Here is a 21100-nt window from a genome sequence, read left to right on the forward strand (position 1 = left end):
CCACTTCTGGCGAACCAGAGCAGCGCACAGAAATGCCATTTACCTTCCCGCCAGAGTGGTACCTATTTATCTACTTGCACTTTGACGTGTTTTCAAACTGCTAGGTTGGCAGGAGCAGGGACCGAGCAACGGGAGCTCACCCCGCTGCGGGGATTTGAACCACCAACCTTCTGATCGGCAAGCCAAAGATGTCCCTATTTTCATCAGAGAAACGTTGGAGGGCATGCAGTGAAGGAAGCTTAGACTAAGATCCTTCGGTCTGAAGCCTGCTTGTTTGTCTTCCACCTTCGGAAGGCAGAAATTCTGCATCAGCCTTTGATGGATACCATGTGCAGAGCCAGGCAATTTGTTAGTTCTCTAGCTAGCCTTTCGTTCCCTGTTGTATGTGGATTTAGTTAAGGTATCAGATCTATGTGAAGAATATCCTGCATTAACTCTGTCCCCTGCTTCAAACCGATTACAGTTGGAGGCTTCCCTCTGCTGGATGCTTTAGGGACTTCCCCCCCATGAAAAACACAGAAGCTTCCATGGGTATATACAGGGGGTGAACAAAAAGGTCCCTGCAAATCAGGAGTGGCTGTGTAACCCCCTCCCACTTTAGAGAAGTAAACCAGGTAGGCTTGCCATGTGTCAGGAAAATTCCTGACATGTCCTGGTTTTCAGGTGTAAAAATGGTGGTGTGTGTGTGTGTGTGTGTGTGTGTGTGTGTGTGTGATTTTGCAGAGTCGGCAAAATGTCAGGGGAAACCCAGTTGTGTGACAGGAAAAAAAAGTTCAACAATTTTGGGGTCTTCCTAAAAAAAAAGCCTGGCACTTTGTGCGTGTCAGGAATTTTACTTTTTGAAATAAAAAGGTAAAGGTACCCCTGCCCGTACAGGCCAGTCGTGACCGACTCTAGGGTTGCGCGCTCATCTCACTCAAGAGGCCGGGAGCCGGCGCTGTCCAAAGACACTTCCGGGTCACGTGGCCAGCGTGACGAAGCTGCATCTGGCGAGCCAGCACCAGTGCCGCACACGGAAACGGCGTTTACCTTCCCGCTAGAAAGCGGTCCCTATTTATCTACTTGCACTTAAGAGTGCTTTCGAACTGCTAGGTGGGCAGGAGCTGGGACCGAACGACGGGAGCTCACCCCGCAGCGGGGATTCGAACCGCCGACCTTTCGATCAGCAAGTCCTAGGCTCTGTGGTTTAACCCACAGCGCCACCCGCATTCATATTTTGAAATATGGCAACCCTAAAACTAGGCTTCCCTCTGGGTTCACAGTGGAGTTTACAGATCTGCTAGGTTGGCCCATGAAACAAACACAGATTTGGTCACCTCTCCTGCCACTCCGTGCCCATGCTTTAAGTGGGCTGTCTGCCAATTTTATTTCTAAACCAGCACACGTATTTGTTCATTTAAACATTTATTGTGCCCCTTTCTCCACTTTTGTTTTGACTTTCCTCTTAAAGAACAGAAACATTTCTTAAAATGTCAAAAAAAATACCAGGGCTGTACGTGGGGCCCCGATCCAAAGCCTGATCCTGCACCTTGGAGTGGCCCTGATCTGACCACCTGGGATATCAAGGTTGTCAGGATCTATGAACAGCAATGTTTTAAAATTCCTCCTGAATGTTAAATAATGGTGATGATCTTTTGCAAACCGCTTTGAGGCTTCCCAGTCCTCCCCCAATCAATTACAACAATATAAATGTTATGAAATGAATAAAACAAATAAATGTTCATGTGAATTGCATGGCTCAGCATGACAGCAGATGGCAGTGTGCACAGAAGCCTTTACTCTCCAAGAGAAAGAAACCCTCTTAAAATAAGCCAGACTGGTTGAAAAATGTTTGCAAATATGTTCAGTCTGTCAATCAAGCATTTATGGCAGTCCATCAACCCATTTTTTAAAAAAGCACAAAATGACAGCCTTGGTAGAATTGAGTGTTAGTTATTAATACTGACTTATCATATCATACTGGAGAGAGATGACAGCGTTCACATATTTTGCTACCTGCTCCATCAAATATTAAAACATACCCAAAAAACGGGCAGAGCACGTATTTTACCCATGAGCGCATTTGTGCATTAGTCATGTGGGTGCAGGGATGCAAAATAATTGGACGAACTGAAAGTTGCAGCACACTGTTTATGCTCTGAATTACAGTGGTACCTCGTAAGACGAATGCCTCGGAAGACGAAAAACTTGCTAGACGAATAGTTTTTCGTTTTCTGAGGTGCTTCACAAGACGGATTTTCCTAAGGGCTTGCTTCGCTAGACGAAACGGCCCTGCCTCTCGTGTCATGGCGACGGTCACTGCACGCACGCACGCTCGCTTCCCCGCTCCTCCGGCTCCCTCCCACCTTCCCGCTGATGGCTCCTCCGGCTCCCTCCCACCTTCCAGCTGACGGTTAGTGCCTCGTGCCGCTGCCCACCCCCTCGCACACTCCTATCAGAGAGCCGTTCCCGCCAGCAGCCAGCGTTGCAGCCAGAGTCGCGCTCCTGAGCCCCGCCGCCCTCCAGCAGCTGCGTCGCACGGTGGCCACAACGCGCGGGTGAGTCTGAGGTACCGGCTGCGGCAGCTGTCCTGCTTCTCCCCGCCCCTCTCCGCCGTTGTCAGTGTTTAAATGCAGTGGTGTTTCGCAAGACGAAAAAACTCGCACAATGAAAAAACTCGCGAAACAAATTAATTTCGTCTTGCGAGGCAACACTGTAATTGAAATTGCCCAACCCCTTAGCCAAAGACCACCCAAAAAGCACCATGCACATGTCACAGGAAGAGGCAGTCTCCCACAGAAATTTTGAGAGTGTCTCCTATCTGACAAGATACAGTTGTACCTTGGATTTCAAACAGCTTAGTTCTCAAACCTTTTGGCTCCCCAACGCCACAAACCCAGAAGTGACTGTTCCGATTTGCGAACTATTTTGGGAAGCTGAATGTCCAACGGGGCTTCTGCAGCTTCCGATTGGCTGCAGGAGCTTCCTACAGCCAATCCGAAGCCGTGCTTTGGTTTTCGAACGTTTTGGAAGTCAAACGGACTTCTGGAACAGATACCGTTTGACTTCCAAGGCACGACTGTACTCGATAATGGCCACTGATCACATTACTTAGCCAGTGTGGCCATTCTTTTGAGATGGTAAGAATCCAGGTCACACATACCCTATTCATACCCAAAATATCCCCTTAAGACAGGATTTGAAAAGTACTACTGGGAAAAGTTTCTCCAATATATTTCCTTCTGCAGAATAAATATTTCGGGTTATTAAGATGGCTTCTGGGTTGCTCTCTTGTACTATTTCAGACATGTGGTTTATATCCTTACGTATGTGTGTTTACCTTGTGCACTGATGAACATTTATGTTGTTTTTGAGACCTTAGAATTCTTATAACACTGGGTATAGCTTGGGACTGAATCTTTGCACCATCCTAACACCACAAGCCACCATTTGCTCATGGGGGGAACGGGACACAATAGGATTGCACTATAAGTCTGGATCCAACCCACAGATTCTACATACAAAACCCCACAACAGTGTTAGAATTCCTGATCTATGATTGCAGTCATGGGACTTTTGTCTTTCACATGACGGTATGTGTTTTGACTCCATAGAGTGGGAAGTGACGGAGACAGGATGTTTGTGTTACTGTGTTCCGCGAAGTGGGACTATTGTCTTTTGTTCTTTTTCTCTTTGTTGTCTGATTCTAGAGAGAGAAAGGGAGCCATGTTGCAGTGCTCCGTGTGTTTATATGTAAATAAAGTAGATTAGCCAAAATGCTGAGTTGCTGAGATCTGTTTCACAACTGCGCAAAGTCTGCAGATCTCTAAGTGTGCCGGTGTTGGTTGGCATCAGTCTCTGTGATGTTTGGGCAGAAGAAAGCTTTTGAAGCTCCTGAACGATCGACCAGGAGGGAGGGAACATGCCAGTCGGGCATGTGTCTCTGCCAGAGTCCTACTCGAGTGTAGGCTGAACTCCTGACAACCAGGACATAGGTTTTGTTGTGGTACTTCCCCTTTAACATTTCATTCAGCTACTTGGGCTTTTAGGAATGGTTTCTGGGAGTGAATCAAGATGCCCTGACTCATGGGAAATGGGGTGTTTGCACACTGAATGCTTCGAATTTGGGGAGTGTCACTTACAGAGGCCAGAAATCCAGCACGAGGGCAAGCCAGGCCACATGTTAGGTCAACGGTTGGGCTCTGGCATTCCATTGACCCTACTTGGCACACTTGAAATGGCCCCCGGATTGTGTGTGTATGTATTTTGTGTGTGTCTGGGTGGGGTGATATTTCCAGTGCCAGCCATGAACACCTGCCCATGCTTGCGTAGCGCAAGGCCTACTCTCAAGCAGCAGAGTCCAAAGAGATTATTAATAAACTAAGAAGGACTTGACGAATCTCAAGCTATCGTCGGCCAGTTTGAAAAGGGTGGGCACAGGAAGTACTGACATAATTTCCTTCACGGTCTATACCAGGAGTTCACCTCTTTCATCATTCGAGCTCAGTTCTGTGTACAGATCAAATGATGTCTCACCTGCTGCTGATGCTTTTGTGGCTCTTCGTGCCTCTTTGTAAGAGGGAGAGGTGGGCGGGGGAGAGAGAGAGAGAGAGAGAGAGAGAGAGAGAGAGAGAGAGAGAAAGAAAGAAAGAAAGAAAGAAAGAAAGAAAGAAAGAAAGAAAGAATTAGGCTGGTGAAAGACTGTGAAAGTGGTGGGAGAGACATCTGCCCCATGGTCGACAGATAATTTCTTCCTGCCCCACTGTCACTTCTGATCAAATAAGTTTGGCAGGCTTTTAAACTACTAAAATCCACAAAAGCCAGAGTGGTGTGAGTGGGAAGACCCCAGGCAGAGACCCCATCTTTCAAACCATCTTTGTCTCTCATTTCTCCCGTCTTAGCAAACAAAGGTTGAAAGAGAAAGACCAAGTCATGGATGGGATTTTTTTACGGATAAATTATATTTTCTTGGCTGTTGAGTAGCTTGTGTTCCTGGTCACCAGGACGCTGGATACAACCTACAGCCTTTCTGATTGCATCCTTTCCTTGCCCCCGACAGTTCTTTGCGATGGAGAACAGCGTTTGTTTCTCTCCCAGACTCCCCGGTGGGAAGTAAAGCAGCTTGGAGACACGGCCAAAATGAATTGCCACCAAATCGGCATAGACCACAGCTGGATGTACTGGTATCGGCAGCCGGCAGCAGGAGGAGAGCTAGAATTCATTGGTATCCTGTTTAGAGGGACTCCAGAGCCCTCTTTTGAAGACAGGTTTAAAGGCGGGCGATTCACGATGGGAAGCGAGGATAAGAAGCACTGCTCCCTGCAAATAAGCGAACTGAGACCTGAGGATGATGCCAGGTACTTCTGTTCCTCTGGAGCAGCACAATGCTGCAAACCTTCAGCTGCTCCCCACAAAAACAGTCCTATAGGGTGGGGGTGAGGAACTCAGGACTGAATGTAGTCCTTCAGGCCTCTCTGTTTGTCCCTCAGGAACACTCGGCGCAGCCAGTTGCCTCCAGGAGCCGACTTTGGTAACCTTTCGTAATATGCTGCTCTGTGCGAGGTCAAAATTTGTGCTCCAAAATGGATATTCTCAGTTATGAATCTTCTCCATTTTGTACCCCCTTGTCTCGGTGCCCTGTCCAGGGGAACTGGGAGATATCTATAAAGATATAGAATCCGGATTCCGTATCAACTTTGTTTCATAAATGTTAGGCATTTGCCAATTTTGTGGGGGCTTTCTTCCCCCCTTGGCTACTTAAAAGATGTTATGGTAAGGAATAATAATGTAAAGGTGGTAACTAATTTGATCTCTGCAGCAAAAAACAGTAATTGCAAAAAACAACAACTGTCAGGGGTTCAGGAGCAGAGTCACAGGAGAGGGAAGAAACGGAGAGCGAGGGGGAGGAGTCGGAAGGAAATGTCAGCGGCGACAGTAGTCCGAGGTCTCTGAGTCTCTCCAGTGACTCGGAGGATTCACAGAAAGGGGCCCCCATGGTCAGGGCAAGGGGAGAGCCCAGGGGGACACCTCGGGAAGGAGGGGACTCAGGGAGTAGCAGCTGGAAATCCGGGCCAGCGTCCCCCCCAGAGTGCAGTAGGGGGGAGGAGTCCAAGGCATCGGGATCAGGGAGCGCGCAGGCAGAGGGAGAACGTGAGGCAGGACTGACCACACCCTCGTCAGGGAGCGAGGAAACGGTCATCCGGAAAGTAAAACGCGCGCGCGCGCCAAGTTCAAATGTACAGGAGGGCGGCAAGGTGGGCAGCCCGGGTAGGGAGCCAGGTCCTAAAGCCCGCCGAAGAGAGGGGGAGGAGTCAGAGGGGTCAAGCTCTGCGTCGGAAGAGTCCAGGAGGAATGAGACCCCGGGGGGTAGTAAGACCCAGAGGAAGAGAGAGAGAAGGAAGAGGTGGAGTAAGATTAGAGTATTAAACTGGTGCACAGGGGGCGGAGATCCAGACAGAGCTTCGCCGGTCTAAAGTCCAGACGTAGGGCTGGGACGCTAAGACTTGTAAATGGAGACTATTCTTCAATAAAGACTTTGTTACTGTACGATCGGCTAGCGTTGGTCCTTGGTGAGCTGGGACCCGGAGCCAGCTCTGACAGTAAGCTCTGTCTCTATTTTAAAAGTTTGGCACCAAGAACCTCGCCACGTGAGTCGACGCAGCGAGGACAGAGGAGGGGTGCTTACAGAGCTCACAAAACTCAGGCAAGATGACGACGGAAGAGCAGATAAAAGCCCTGCAAGAAGCGGTGACGCACCTCAGCACGGAGGTAATTGCATCCAGGAAGAGAGAGGAGGAAATGGTTACCTCCTGCCGGGATCTCCAGGCCAGGTTGGACGTGCTTTCTAAACAGGGGCAAACGGGATCCAAGGCAGAAGGCATTGGCTTGGGGAGGAGGGGAGGTAGCCTTGTATCGCATTTCGACGGGAGTTTGCAGCAGTACCCCAACTTCAGAGCAGACCTGCTGTTTGCGCTGGATCTCCTTGACAAAGACTTTAGAGATGAGAGAGAGAGAGTGGGGTTTATCTTATCCCATTTGCATGGGGAAGCCAAAACGTGGCTGCGGAATCTATGGAGGGACAATGATCCAGCGCTCCAAGATGCGAAGGCTTTTATTAAAGCAATGGACTCATGCTTTTTATCAAAGGTAGACGTCGATATTGCCAGGAGGGACATACATGGACTTAAACAAGGCAAAGCCAGCGTGCGGCAGTACCATACTCGATTTTTCGGACTGGTTCATGCCCTGGGGTGGGAAAAAGATTCTGCGCCAGTCAGAGACCTCTTTTGGGAGGGGTTGAATGCAGATGTAAAAGCGGAGATTGGAAGAGGGGAGAGACCAAAGAGCACCCAGCAGGTAGTCCAGAGGGCTCTGGAGATCGGGGTGCATCTGGAAGAACGTCCTTGGAACAGGGAAGAAGGGCGTTGGGGACGGGCACCAGCCAGAGCACCTCCCTTCTTTCCCAGAGAAGCAGCGCGTGCGCACTCCACACCCTCGCAGGGAGGGGGAGAAGAGCCGATGGAGATAGGAGGTGCCAGGGCTCAGTCAGCTAACAGAGCCCTGACACCGGGAGCAGCCAAAACGAAGCCTCCTAGAGGGAACAGGAAGTGCTACATCTGCGACAGTGCTCAACACATGGCGAAAGAGTGTCCCCAGAGGCTCCACAAGCACACTGCAGCCTCGGCAACAGTCGCTGAAGCAGCTCAATTGAAAACGCAGCAACAGTTAAACGACGGAGTCTGGCTGGAGGAAGAGGCACTGGGGTCCAGCCAGACAAATCAATGAAACAATCCCCAGCACTTTTGCAACCCACAGACCCCCTCCCACCCAAACCAGTGGTGCAGCTTACAGCGTCTCTCCAACTGCCCAATGGACGCACTCTGGAGGTGCCGATCACCATTGACTCCGGCAGCAACGCTGACTTTATAGGGCTGGAATTCATTCAGCAGCACAATATACCACTGCTACCAGCCACACTGCCCCTGAACGTTGTCACGGTGGATGGCAGAGACTTGTTAGGGGGGCAGGTGGTGCAACAAACGCAACCAATGGTGATGCGGATTGGAAATCACCGAGAAGTCATCAGTTTTAACGTCACCCACCTGTCGGACACGCCTGTAGTCCTGGGCATGAGTTGGCTGCACAGGCACAGCCCAGCATTGGCGTGGTACCAACGCCAACTGACCTTCGGCTCCTCCTATTGCGCGGAACATTGCATCCTTCCTAGCCCGGAAGGAGGGGACGACCCGCAGCTACAATTAGGCACGCTGCAAGCAGTGCCACGCAAGTACGCAGCGTTTTTGGAGGTTTTCTGCGAGAAGGAAGCGGACAAGCTGCCTCCCCACAGGCCCTATGACTGCAAGATTGACCTCCTGCCAGGAGCGACGCTGCCAGCCGGGAAACTGTATTCCATGTCTGAGGACGAGCTGCAGGAGCTCAAGGAGTTCATAGACCTCAACTTGAAACGCGGTTTCATCCGGGAGTCGAAGGCAGCGGGGGGCAGTCCTGTATTCTTTGTGAAGAAAAGGGACACGCCCCAAAAAAGACTTGTGGTAGACTTCAGGCTCTTAAATTCAAAGACCAAGCCCGCGGCCTTTCCCATGCCCAAGATAGATGGCCTGCTGGCGACGGCGAGGAAAGGACGCGTTTTTACAAAGTTGGATCTGCGAGGGGCGTACAACCTGATTCGCATACGGGAAGGAGACGAGTGGAAGACTGCCATGTTCACGCCCCTGGGCACATATGAATACAGAGTTATGCCCTTCGGTTTACAAAATGGCGCCCACTGTTTTCAAGCTTTCATGCATCACGTCCTGGCGGGTCTCCTCTACAAGACATGCGTCTGCTTCTTGGACGACATCCTGATATTCTCAGAATCTGAGGAGACCCACGAGAGAGACGTCAAGGAAGTTCTGCAGAGACTGCAGGAGCATCGACTGTATGCCAAGCTGGAGAAGTGCCAGTTCGACAGGAAGGAGGTGGATTTCCTGGGCTACAAGCTGTCGGACAAGGGGCTTGCCATGGACAGCGCCAAGGTTCGCGCAGTGTTGGACTGGAAGAGCCCGCGCAATCGGAAGGAGGTCCAGCGGTTTGTGGGGTTCGCCAACTTTTACCGCAAGTTCATAAAGGGGTTCGCGATGCAGACGGCGGCCATTACGGACACGCTCAGCTCTAAGAAGAAGAAGTTCATCTGGACGGAGCAAGCGGAGCAGTCCTTTCAGAACCTTAAGCGTCTCTTCTCGTCCGAAGGGCAGCTACTGCATGTGAATCCCAGCAAACCGCTGAGGGTTGAAACAGACGCCTCAGACAGAGCCGTGGGCGCCGTACTGTTGCAAGAGGACCCGCATGGGGATTGGAGACCGTGTGCCTTCTACTCTAGGAAGCTCAGCAAGTCGGAGCAAAACTACACCATCTGGGACAGGGAGTTGCTGGCCATTCATGCAGCATTCAAGGCGTGGCGGCACTTCCTCGTCGGGGCCAAGCACACCGTGCAGGTTCGCACGGATCATAAGAACCTGGAGTACTGGCGCACGGCAAGATTCCTAAACCAGCGGCACATCAGATGGGCGGAATTTTTCGCGGATTTCGACTTCAGGATAGAATACATCCCAGGCGACAACAACATCATGGCGGATGCACTGTCCAGGAAGCCGCAATACCTTGAAGAGGCGGCACCAGCAGCGGCCAAGCACATTTTCGCTCCGAAAGCGTGGGCGTGCGCTGCAGCAACCGTGGACTTGGAGGCGGTCCGTCGAGCATTGCAGGGGGACCCCTTTGCACAAGCCAAGATGGAGGAGGTGCACAAGGGCACGGTGAAGGACGACGAGTTCCAAGTACGAGACGGATTGCTCATCCGCAGAGGAGCTCTCTATGTACCGGGAGACGACCTCCGGGCGAAGGTACTGCAGCAGTTGCACGACGCACCCACCGCCGGGCACTTTGGCAAGGAGAAGACGGCAGACCTCGTTGCCAGGGATTTTTGGTGGCCCAAGATGCGGGGGGAAGTCGCGGAGTACGTCTCGAGGTGCGACACCTGCCAAAGGGCCAAGTCAGTGCACAAACCTCCGGCGGGACTGCTCGAACCGCTGCAGACTCCGAGCGAACCGTGGGAGAGGGTGGCCCTGGACTTTGTCACGGATTTACCCAGCTCAAGGGGTAAAACGGCAGTGCTAGTGGTGGTGGACATGTTCACTAAAATGGCCCACTTCATTCCGTGCGCGAAAGTGGCCACGGCAGAACAGACCGCCAAGCTGTTCATAGACCACGTCTTCAGAGTGCATGGACTGCCACGGTCTATCTTGTCCGACAGGGGGCGCCAGTTCATTTCGAGCTTCTGGCAGAAGCTGCTGGGTTTCCTGAATGTCAAGATCAACCTAGCGTCGGCGAGACACCCGCAGACCAACGGACAAGCGGAACGCGTCAACGCCGTCATGCAGCAGTACCTGAGATGCTATGCAAATCAACAGCCGACGACATGGGTGGACTACCTGCCGCTCGCTGAGTTCGCTTACAACAACACGAAGCACGTGTCCACAGGGGTGACGCCGTTCTTCGCCAACAACGGGAGGCATCCCAGAACCTTCCCGGGATTAGAGAGACTGGGGGAGGGGGAGCCACAGGCAGCGGAAGTCTTGGCGGCGGAATTGCAGGAAGTCCACGAGCAGCTTAGGAGGCAGTTAGAGCTGGCAAAGCACGCATACAAACTGCAGGCTGACAAGCACAGGAGGGTTGGTGAAGACATACAGGTGGGAGACTGGGTGTGGTTAGCGGCCCACGCAGTGCCGACAAGATCCTTAGCTAAGAAGAAACTCGGACATAAGCAGCTAGGACCTTACCAAGTTGAGGCACAGATCAATCCGGTGGCCTTCCGGTTGACACTTCCGGAGGGATCCAGAATGCACCCAGTATTCCATAGGTCGGTGCTCACGCCCTACAAAGCACCTCACCGATTTCAGGCGCAGGGCACGGCACCAGACCAGTATAAGGAGATCCCCCCAAGGAGGGAGTCGCCAAGAAGGGAACCCATCAACCAGGTCACAGAGATTTTGGACTCGAGATGGGGGGAAGAGGGAGTAGAATATTTTCTCGCAAGGGAAGGTACCCCGGCCAGCGCCAACAGTTGGGTGCCGGACTATGCCCTGGACGAGCCTCTCCTCAAAGAGGAGTTTCATGCCTTGTTCCCACACAGGCCCATGCCAGCCGAGTATTTCGACGACTGGCTTTTCACACCCACGCTTTCTACCAGCACGTTCCAGGGATTCACCTCGGACGAAGAACCAGCATTAGAAACACGTTCACCGGAGGGCTCGCCCTCGGGGTTTGCCTCAGACCGCTCCTTTTGGTGGGACAATCGAGGAGAGGAGAGGTGGCTGAGGGGCCCTTGGCAGGCAACGGACCCAGAGGGGAACGAGGGTGAGAGGGACATGGACGTGATGGGGGAGGACGTTGGGTTCGAGCATGGCGGCACGGAGATGGAAGCAGAGGAGAGCGAGGTCGGCGAAGACATGGAGGACGAGCCGGATTTCTCTAACTGGATGCACGCCACGGGGGACGAACTGTATCCACCATTCACCCCCACAACGACGGAGCACCCAGCACCCCCGCCGGAGGAAGGGGAGGGGGGAAGGGGGGGCTTCGAGGGGGGGATGGATGTCAGGGGTTCAGGAGCAGAGTCACAGGAGAGGGAAGAAACGGAGAGCGAGGGGGAGGAGTCGGAAGGAAATGTCAGCGGCGACAGTAGTCCGAGGTCTCTGAGTCTCTCCAGTGACTCGGAGGATTCACAGAAAGGGGCCCCCATGGTCAGGGCAAGGGGAGAGCCCAGGGGGACACCTCGGGAAGGAGGGGACTCAGGGAGTAGCAGCTGGAAATCCGGGCCAGCGTCCCCCCCAGAGTGCAGTAGGGGGGAGGAGTCCAAGGCATCGGGATCAGGGAGCGCGCAGGCAGAGGGAGAACGTGAGGCAGGACTGACCACACCCTCGTCAGGGAGCGAGGAAACGGTCATCCGGAAAGTAAAACGCGCGCGCGCGCCAAGTTCAAATGTACAGGAGGGCGGCAAGGTGGGCAGCCCGGGTAGGGAGCCAGGTCCTAAAGCCCGCCGAAGAGAGGGGGAGGAGTCAGAGGGGTCAAGCTCTGCGTCGGAAGAGTCCAGGAGGAATGAGACCCCGGGGGGTAGTAAGACCCAGAGGAAGAGAGAGAGAAGGAAGAGGTGGAGTAAGATTAGAGTATTAAACTGGTGCACAGGGGGCGGAGATCCAGACAGAGCTTCGCCGGTCTAAAGTCCAGACGTAGGGCTGGGACGCTAAGACTTGTAAATGGAGACTATTCTTCAATAAAGACTTTGTTACTGTACGATCGGCTAGCGTTGGTCCTTGGTGAGCTGGGACCCGGAGCCAGCTCTGACAACAACATAGGGGGGAAAGGTCACCTCTTACTATTTATGAATGGATTGAAAAGATTTGGTCTGTGGTGATAAAGATCAGATTAGCCTACTATGACAGAATGCAATAAATCTACCCAGTAAATTCATGGAGAAATGAGTGTTAATTTCAATTTCAATAACAATGGCAATGTGCAGCCATATGTTGTTTTCAGTTTATTGTAAAGTTATTATCTGGAAACCTTGTAAATTTATAAAATGCTAACTAAAAGAAAAGGGTGAGGACTGGTTCACAAATCAGTCCTTTCTTATCATCCTTTAATCTTTTTGTGAGACATGTGTGTTTCTCTCTCATTTTATTAAAAATGAAATTATTTTCAGAATAATTATAAAATGTTTCTGTAGACTGGTCAAACGTGGCTTGATGACATCACAAACACTAGCCAATCAACACCCTCCATAGCAGGCTTCCCCCCACCCCTTGGTTCAAATTAAGCCATATTGAAAAATTCCATCCGCTCAAACTTTCTCAAGGAAAGGAAAATGATTTTTTTTTAAGGAATGTAATTGGGGCACTTAGTCAAAACCTAGTCAACCTTAGTCAGTGCTCTAAGAATATAACAACTGCCTTTACTCTTTGGAGAACTCACACTACGAATAGAAAATATTGGATCACGCCCCCCCTCAGAAAAAGATTACCTTCCACAAACTTCCACTCATTGACAGCAGGAATGCCCACCCAACCCAGTAGCTCTGTATGACGTTCAGTCATGTGCTATTATATATATTCATGCAAGTGGTATAGTCATGTGAGCAGAACAAATCAGGAGGGAGCTTGTGCAAGATTTTAGCTCCTCCCCCATGAATCGGAGAATCAGATTGGATTGGCTAACAGGAAATAAGATACCACCTTAAATAGAAGTGGCTTCTTAAGAGAGAATTGTTGCATTTTTAAATCATCTCACACAGAAGAAATATTTTCCACCTAGGTATACATGCATCACTGAGCATTGAGTGTTTGGCTGTTTAAAGAGCTTCCTCAGGAATCCATATTGGAAGGATTGGGTACCTGTCTGTTGGGTAGGCTAGGATTATTATTTCCATTTTGCCCATGAGGTAAAATCTGAGCTGGAGAGTCCTCAGTTGCATTCTGACCCACATCATAAGTGCATCCTTTAGCTTTTCCCTGGTAAATGTTTTGTTTTTATTCTGTACAACTTTTCTTTAGGATTAAAAGCTCATTTTTTTTCTGAACAGGAAGGCAGGCAGATATCTCTACCTCTAGTTCATCACTCATCACATAACCCTGAAGAATATATAAACTATATATGGCAGCTGGCATAGCAATAAGGAAGAGGAGAGGAAACACAGGTCACTGTGGCTTCCTGAGCAGAGGAGCCCCCTAAGGAAATTCTGCGTCTGGTTACATGTTTTTGACGGTTCCCACCAACTCTGCCACTGTTCCCTGACTTGGCTGAAACCTTCATTTGGCTGTTGGTGTCTGTGGTGAAACTCAGGGAGGAGCCATTACTGTATGAGAGTAAATCATTGTGGGGACAGGGGGCTCACAATGATTCATTTCTTCGAGAGGCCTTTACAAAAACCCTCCCTTGCTTAACAAATGGGCTCTAGCCAGGGTTTCACAGCAGATCTAACAATGCAGAACTTCACAGCCTTTTCAGACTTGGGAGCCACCATTATTTCCAATCGAAGAACCGCTTTTAATATTTGGCCACATATTTTATTCATTCGTTCCTTTTATTATTGTTATTATTATTTCTGGAATTTTTGTCCCACGTTCCTAACCCACAAGACTTCCAACGTGGCCCAAAACATGTTAGGTGTCCACCTTTTCTCTCAGTCCTTTTCCCTTCTCTCCATGCATCCTTCTCACTCTCTATGCCTCTTTCCCCTTAAAAACAATTACAAAAATAAGATGGCATTTGGTACCACTGGAGGGACCCAGCTGAGGTTGCTGGCTTGAATTCCAGTTCTGAATCATGCTCCATCAGTTGAAGAACACTGGGGTAGAAGAACCCACAGAGACCTTCTGTTTATTGGATTTCTCATGAAAAATGGGGCTGACTAAGTCTATAATCTGCTCAAAAAAGGATAAAATCCTCACCACTTCCATTAAGGGTGGATTTCGATAATCACCTCTCTGCACAATTATTGCCCCCGCAGGTTTTTAAGGTAGGTTTTTAAGTGTTCCAATTGTTGTGATGAGAAGTTGTTTGAATTCACTCTTATTAAATCATGTCTCCTCTCACAGTGACCCTCTTTCTCCTTCTAGGAATCTGTCCCTGAGGGAATATCATTCTGGAGACCCTGCTCTCAAAACACTTTATGAGGCAAAGTATGGGCAATATTACCAAGCCTGGTAACACAGTGTTCCAACAATATCCTGTATTTTGGGAAAGGGACTCGGCTCACTGTTTTAGGTAAGTACCTCTTCAACCATGACTTGAAATATTGAATAATCATTCCCTCATTTCTGGGAACTGTAGTTCTGCCAGGGATAGGGAATATTGCTCAGCACCCTCATTAAACTACAATTATTTGGAGGAAAGCATGGCAGCTGAACTTCCACGAGACTAAACTAAATGTGTGTGTGTGTAGTTTAGACCCTTTCTGTCTGAAGACATCCCCTCTTCCTAGACCACTATTGGGCAAACAACATTCCCTTCAGTTTGTTCTCTAGAGCCTTAAGTTTAAACAAATCATCTCACTCCTGGGCATATGAGATTATTTTCTAAAGCTACATATTTGATTCTTTAGGCTGCAGAATATATACTTCGGTATTCACCCTCCCCATTTCAAACTGTCTTTTAAAAAAGTGATAATACTAAATAAGGAGAGAAGCATTATACATAAAATAGGTGTTGTGGAATGTCTTGGCTTAAAATATAAATAGAACAAACAGGTTTTACAAGCAACAAAGAGTCCTGTGACTTTCTTGGTTCAGACTGCTGTGCAATTAAATGCAGGTATATAGGGGAACCAAGAAAGAAAAAGTTTGCAGAGTGGAGCCAAAGGGACATACTACAGAAAAGGCAGCAGCAGTCTTGTCTGGCACCTTTCCCTACAGCTGACCTTTGCTTCTTGGCCACACATCCTAAATCTCCCAACTGAAGATAACTTTTTGTGCATCTGCCAGAGGCAGGCTCTGATCTGTGAAAGCACACGATACACCATAAATCTATTAGTCTTTAAAGTGCCATCACGAGACTGGTTTTGCTTCAGTAAAATCTAACATGCAGATGCCCCTTTGGGACTTGGTTGATCCATGAGTAGGTTTGCTAGATATTTTCCCCACTTCTTCCATAGTTATCTTGGAGAAACAGAAGGAGGTCAATATGAAATTCTATGAGATGAACTGGGTCTGGAGACAGGGCAGGGTGGAGAGAAATATTCTGGAGGTTTCCCCACCTAAAGATAAGAAGTCCCATCATTTTCTGAAAGCACTGTTGACGTGGTTTTGTTTTTATCTTTGCCGTATGAGATAAGTCACTTGTGAGCTCCTAAATCACCCTGTCTTAACCAGAGATAACTTCTCTGTGAAATTTATTCTTGTTACTCTGTTTAACACTGTGTCAAACACCCCACTGAACTTCGGCCAAGGAACCAGGCTGACGGTTCTAGGTGAGTTTTTTTATCTCCCTAAGAAAATTATGTTTGTTAGTAGAAACTAGTAAGGAACACAATCTCCAGGAAAGGTTTTCTGTGTGCAAGCCCAATTAAAATCCCCTGATCAAGAGAAGAGTTATGTTTGTTTTGGAGGACATCCAAATGAGCTGTGTCCCAAGACTACAATCATATCCCAATTAGTAAGAAGCTAAAAACGTGCCCCTCTCGCAAATGCAGAAAATAAGCAGAGTTATAGAATTGTAGAGTTGGAAGGGACCCTGGTGGTCATCTAGTCCAACCCCCTGCAATGCAGGATATTTTTTTTACCCAGGGTAGGGCTTGAACCCTTGACTCTGAGATTAAGAAGTCTCATGATCTATTGATATTCTCAAGATTTAACCTAAAACTGGGAGTAGGAAGGAAGAGGCATCTGAATCTGAATCAAACAATGAAAATCCTGGGCATACGTTAACCATAGAGGCTGCAATTTCATTCTGCAAGGGTCATGGTCAGGAAGCACAGTTGTACCAGACGAGCTTAGGACACGTCTTCCCACCCCTCGTTCATTTTTTGGCGGCAATTGTTAGGCCAGGCAGGTCAGAAAAAGACAAGAGAGAGAGAGAGAGCATCTATGTTAGAAAACGCCATTGTTTTTAGATGATGGCTTTGTCACTGTGTACTATGAAGCTTACTTTGGGAAGGGCACTCGACTCACAGTACTTGGTAAGAAAATCCATGGTGGTCTGTTTCATTTTTTTTGTACTGTATTGGAATTGTCTAATTGCGACAGAGGTTTGTAAAAGCAAAGGGGTCTGGGATGTAGGTCCTTTTTAAACTGTTTTCCTAAAATGAAATGGGGATGTTGTGAATCAGCACACCAACCAAGAAAATTTGTTAGTCATCAAGACTTATTTTGGATTCCCCTGAGTAGCAATAGATGTTTTTGCCTTAGGAGCAATCCCCAAATTCACTGGCAATTTTGCTCCAGGAGAAGTTAGGGGACTACTTAGGTTGGTGTGCGTACAGAAGGAGAGAAAGAGTTTCAGCTAATCTTATTCACACCTATTTGGCTCCCTTCAAAACTCCACAGGTGTTTTGCCTGAGGAGGAACTCTTAAATTCCACCTCTGTTTGAAGCAAAATGTCTGTGGCAAGTCTCCAGCGAACCATTTCAGTGCAGGAACAGACTGGCTAAATAATTAGTAGGGACACCCAAGAGAGGTCTTTTCATTCTCCGCAAGGAATAACTCTCCACATCTGTGCATCATTTGGTGTCTTAGCACCTGATTACTGAAGGCTGGATGTGATAAAGCGAGGGAAATTGTTGAACTACAGTTCCCGTCAGCACCAGCGAGCTTAGAAGGGTCAGAAATGATGGGATTTGTAGTCTGGCAACATTTTGAGGGCTAAATGTTCCCCACCACTGTGATAAAGGCGAAACTAAACCCAAGTTGTGCTGGTTTTTCTATAAAGCTGGGGGAGTTTAAAGAAAGGGAGGAGGGGGCTTGAATTCTTCCTTTGTGCATGCTCTCTCCATGGAACTGCTACTCTCTGGCTGGTCCCCCCCCCCAAAAAAGGGATTACTTCCATTCATGAAGCTCCACTGGGAGAAATATTGCTGGAGAGAAGTGATTTCAGAGACAAAATGAAAGTGTGGTGGAGAGCTCTGGATGGAAGTTTTCATTCCTGCCTGCCAAACCATGCTTTATATCAGGGTTTCCCAAACTTTCCAGCTGTTTTTGGACTACAATTCCCATCATCCATGACCACAAGCCCTGCTGGCTAGGGACGATGGGAGTTGTGGTCCAACAACAGCTTTATACCATACCTTCACCCACCTCCCCCTGCTTCATGGAGACTTTGGGCGGTCAGATGCATTGCCCAAAGGGATGACAAAAAGAGGAGGCCAACTTGCTTGGAATTTTATATGTATATATGCAAATTTATAAAATAAGTTTGCATAATTGGACAGCCCTCAGGTAGAAGACACCTTCAGACACAGGACTGTCCACCAACAGCCCTGAAAATAGGCCACCATAGAAGGAATTGGTGGTGACCCGTTTCACGGATCTGCTGATCATCAACCTTGGCTCTGAATTTGTGAGATAGCTTCACTGAGAAGTATTGCATGCAAAGTCATGTGAGCATTCTATGAGATAGAATGAAAGGGTGTGAAAATTCTGTCTGGGGGTGTTAGGTCCTTAAAGTCCCATCCACACACATGCAAATTATCACAATCCTAATGTAGTAGCAGATTCCATTCTCAGAGAGCATGCAGGTGACATTCTCAGCTCATCTATCATTGTCCTGGAGCCTCCAAGGAATTAAAGGGCAGAGGGGGAGGGGGAGAGATGTTGTCAAGAAACAGATGCCTTAGATAACGTGTGCTCTGCAATTAATTTCTGTGACAGATCAGGAGGAAACAAATGCCTTTGCCTTCCAACAGAAAGCCTCATTTCTTTTCATGTCTTATCAGCCTTGGGTAACTTATGAAGTAGTGGCAGAGAGGAGGAACTTTGACAGAGCAGCTTTCCAACTGTAGCAGACAGAGGATTACCTTGAGGGGAATCAAAATGGGGTTATTTCATGAGCTAGTTGGCTGTGCAAACACTGATCCGTTACACTTTGGAGCAGGGACCAGGCTGACTGTATTAGGTAAGGAGACGAACCTTCTCACAAACCTCTGTACTGAAAAAATGGTAAATCTAACATTCTTTCGAGTTCCACGTTGCTATCTTAACAAAACTAGATATATATTGTGTGGCACTAATTGGCTGACCTGCGGGAAACCTCCTCCTAACAAGCAGCTTGGCTCCAAACATTGACTCCATAGCTGTCCCAGACAGAAAAGAGAGCTTTGTTAAACAAAACAAAACAAAATTAGGAATTGGTTTGCCCAAAACTGTACTGAGGGCTCAAAGGTTGTTGTTGTTGTTTAGTCGTTTAGTCGTGTCCAACTCTTCGCGACCCCATGGACCAGAGCATGCCAGACACTCCTGTCTTCCACTGCCTCCCACAGTTTGGTCAAACTCATGCTGGTAGCTTCAAGAACACTGTCCAACCATCTCGTCCTCTGTCGTCCCCTTCTCCTTGTGCCCTCAATGTTTCCCAACATCAGGGTCTTTTCCAGGGAGTCTTCTCTTCTCATGAGGTGGCCAAAGTATTGGAGCCTCAGCTTCACGATCTGTCCTTCCAGTGAGCACTCAGGGCTGATTTCCTTCAGAATGGATAGGTTTGATCTTCTTGCAGTCCATGGGACTCTCAAGAGTCTCCTCCAGCACCATAATTCAAAAGCATCGATTCTTCGGCAATCAGCCTTCTTGATGGTCCAGCTCTCATTTCCATACATCGGGCTCAAACGTAGCCACAGGCAATCCATTGCACCTTCAATCTGAAAGCTGACAAAGAGGGAGAGAGCAAAAGGCCAATCTCTTAAAGCCCGGGGGGAGAGAAGACAGAGACAGAAGCAGGAAATATAAATGTGTTAGCTGGACTGATGTGTCATAGGAACATAGAGATAGAAGGGGCCCTGAGGGTCCTCTAGTCCACCCCCTGCAATGCAGGAATCCTTTTGCCCAACGTGGGTTTCGAACCCATAACCCTGAAATTAAGAGGCTCATGCTCTGCCATCTGCTCCAAACAGCAGAGGATGAATATGATCAGAATCTGCACATTTTGCAGAAGCCCTCCTCATCTACATAAACAAGGCAGTCGTTGATATAATACATTAGGAGTAAGTAGCATGACCATGGTATTTAGAAATACAGGCACTGGAAAGATGGGAATTGTGGCTGTCCATACCTGCGACCAGCTGGTTCGTGGGTTACATTTGACCGTGCTTGTATATATACCAGGACAGTTGTCTCTCAACCTAGTGCCATCCAGATGTTCTGCACTTTAGCAGCTATTCACCCTGGCCAGCATGTCCATTAGGCATGATGGGAGCTGTAGTCGCAAACATCTGGAGGGCAGAAGGTTGGGAAAGCCTAGACCATGGGTAGGCAAACTAAGGCCCAGGGGCCGGATCCAGCCCAATCACCTTATAAATCCGGCCCGCAGACGGTCTGGGAATCAGTGTGTTTTTACATGAGTAGAATGTGTGCTTTTATTTAAAATGCATCTCTGAGTTATTTGTGGGGCATAGGAATCCATTCATTCCCCCCCCCCCGGAAAAAAATACAGTCTGGCCCCTCCACAAGGTCTGAGGGACAGTGGACTGGCACCCTGCTGAAAAAGTTTGCTGACCCCTGGTCTAGACAATACTGGTCTGTCTGGACAATACATAGTCTAATCTAGGGCAAGGCAACTTCCTATGTTCCAGGAGTATTTGGGAAGCTGTGGAGCAAGTTTGGGGAACCTGTGGCTTGCAGATGTTGCTGTGTTTGTTAGACCAGAGGCTTTTCCCAATAGCAGGCAGCCAGACAAAAAGTCAAGGGCAAAGCGGTTGCCTGCACAGGTGGTGTTCTCTTTGAGAGACCTTCCCCAATCTTTGAGGAGAGATATTCCCTCTTTGGTGATAACGGTTTCACACTGTGTTACAATAACCCTCTGAGCTTTGGCCAAGGAACTCGACTGACTGTTTTAGGTAAGCCGAAGGGGTTGGCAATGTGGAGGGTGGAATTAAAATAATGGCTCATTTTAAGGGTTGCAAAAGCACTTCAGATATCTGCTCACATTTAACTTTTTACTGTATATGGTAAATTTTACAGGAGTGACAATTATGTGAGGTACGGCAATGTCATCGTCTGATTATTTTATTTCCACTTGAGGCAGCATCTCTAGTTATTTCTCATTGCTTGCCCTCCTCCATTTTCTCCCCACAACAGCCTTGTGAGGTAGACCTTTCATTTATTGGTTCTCATCACCTTAACAATACCTGAGAAAATGGAAAGGGGTGTGTGTGTGTTGTGCTTCCTCCAGGATTTCCCAAATCTCTGTTTATTGAGCCCTTGAGGAGCTTATAAAGTTGTCGTTGTCCCCAAACCGAATTCCCATAAGTGAAAGATAGTAAAGAAAGAATTGTTTTAGAAGTGAAACTCCACATTCTTTCCCACCACCTAGGCTCCTTTTGACCTCTTGACTTGTAGGTCTTTTTTTCACCCTCTGTCCCAGATGGTCA

The 21100-nt window shown here is 48.6% G+C and overlaps 1 gene segment (V, D, J or C); it reads left to right on the top strand.

Moving 5' to 3' along the window:
* LOC310667732 (T-cell receptor beta-2 chain C region-like) overlaps positions 1 to 21100 on the top strand; it is a 57969-nt gene that overhangs the window by 23947 nt on the left and 12922 nt on the right. Inside the window, exon 3 of the C gene segment in view lies at positions 16670 to 16705.

This window comes from Podarcis tiliguerta, assembly GCF_965153285.1.
Source record: "Podarcis tiliguerta genome assembly, chromosome: 17".
NCBI classification, from domain to species: domain Eukaryota; kingdom Metazoa; phylum Chordata; class Lepidosauria; order Squamata; family Lacertidae; genus Podarcis; species Podarcis tiliguerta.